General features: G+C 39.1%; 1 non-coding gene across 1 annotated transcript; it reads left to right on the plus strand.

Annotated features, from left to right (window-relative positions):
* Nucleotides 1-945: 945 nt before the first annotated feature.
* LOC127742941 (small nucleolar RNA R71) lies at nt 946-1,053 on the plus strand. Its single transcript, XR_008004290.1, has one exon. It is a non-coding gene; the product is annotated as a small nucleolar RNA R71 (small nucleolar RNA).
* The last annotated feature ends 914 nt before the right edge of the window (nt 1,054-1,967 follow it).

Here is a 1,967-nt window from a genome sequence, read left to right on the forward strand (position 1 = left end):
TAAAAATTCTGGCGTAAAACGCCCAAACTAGCACCAGAATTGGATTAAAATGCCCAAAATGGGATGGGATGACTGTGATGAGCCTCAAACTCACGACTGTGGGGCACAATGTCAATGCGCAAAAGGATCAATAGATCTTATTCCGACACGATCGAGAATCGATAGCTGATTAGCCATGCGGAAAACCGTAGAGGACCATTTTCACTGAGAGGATGGATTGTAGCCATTGACAACGGTGATCCACCTACATACAGCTTACCATGGAAAGGAGTATCAATGATTGGATGAAGGCAATAGGAAAGCAGAGGCTCAGAGGGAACAAAGCATCTTCATACGCTTATCTGAAATTCCCACCAATGAATTGCATAAGTATTTCTATCCTATTTTATGTTCTATTTCGTTCTTTTAATTATCAAACCCCATAACCATTTGAATCTACCTGACTGAGATTTACAAGATGACCATAGCTTGCTTCAAGCCGACAATCTCCATGGGATCGACCCTTACTCACGTAAGGTATTACTTGGATGACCTAGTGCACTTGCTGGTCAGCTACACGAAGTTGTGTATCACGATTTCTTGTACCAGATTCTCAGGGTCATAATCTTCTCCTTTAGAGGAGGCTTCTTTAGCACTGCCAGATGTAGCTTGCAATCCAATCAGATTCTGAGAAATCATATTGACTTGCTGAGTTAATATTTTGTTCTAAGCCAATATGGCATTCAGAGTATCAATCTCAAGAACTCCGTTCTTCTGAGTCATCCCATTATTCACAGGATTTCTGTCAGAAGTGTACATGAACTGGTTATTTGCAACCATCTCAATGAGTTCTTGGGCTTTTGCAGGTGTTTTCAGATGAAGAGATCCACCAGTAGAATGGTCCAATGACATTTTGGACAACGCTGACAGACCATCATAGAATATACATATGATGTTCCATTTTGGAAGCATGTCAGAAGGACACCTTTTGGTTAATTGCTTGTATCTTTTCCAAGCTTCATAGAGGGATTCACCTTCTTTCTGTTTGAAGGTTTGGACTTCCACTCTAAGCTTTCTCATCTTTTAAGGTGGAAAGAATTTGGTCAAGAAAGCATTGACCAACTTGTCCCAAGAGTTCAGGCTTTCCCTAGGTTGTGAGTCCAACCATATCCTAGCTCTATCTCTTACAGCAAAGGGGAAAAGCATAAGTCTGTAGATCTGGGGATCAACCCCATTGGTCTTGACAGTATCACAGATCTGCAAGAATTCAGCTAAGAACTGATGAGGATCTTCTGATGGAAGTCCATAAAACTTGCAATTCTGCTGCATTAGAGAAACTAATTGAGGCTTAAGCTCAAAGTTGTTTTCTCCAATGGCAGGAATTGATATGCTTCTTCCATTGAAGTTGGAAGTTGGTGCAGTATAGTCACCAAGCATCTTCCTTACATCTCTAGCATTGTTGTTGGTTTTGGCTGCCGTGTCTGCTTCTTTTTTCGAAATTCTCTGTAAGGTCCTCTTCGGAGTGTTGTGCTTTAGCTTCTCTTAGCTTCTTCTTCAGAGTCCTTTAAGTTTCAGGATCAGCTTCAACAAGAATGTTTTTATCCCTGTTTCTGCTCATATGAAAAAGAAGAGAACAAAGGAAGTAGTGGAATCCTCTATGTCACAGTATAGAGATTCCTTGAGGTGTCAGAAGAAAAGAAGATTAGAGGAATGAGGTAGAGGGAGAATAAGAAGAATTTGAACACAGAGGGAGAGAGGGGGTTCGAATTATGAGTAGAAGAGAAGTGTTAGCAAATAAATAGAAAGAGATTAGAGAGAGAATATTCGAAAATTAAAACTAAAAAGATTTTTAATTAACTTAGTGTTTTTGTTTTAATTAAAAAGATTTTTGAAAAAGTGGTTAGTGATTTTCGAAAATTGGAAGTGGAAAAGTGGTTAGGTGGTTTGAAAAAGATAAGAAATAGTAGTTGAAAAAGGTTTGAAAATAA

This window comes from Arachis duranensis, chromosome 1, assembly GCF_000817695.3.
Source record: "Arachis duranensis cultivar V14167 chromosome 1, aradu.V14167.gnm2.J7QH, whole genome shotgun sequence".
Lineage (NCBI taxonomy): Eukaryota > Viridiplantae > Streptophyta > Magnoliopsida > Fabales > Fabaceae > Arachis > Arachis duranensis.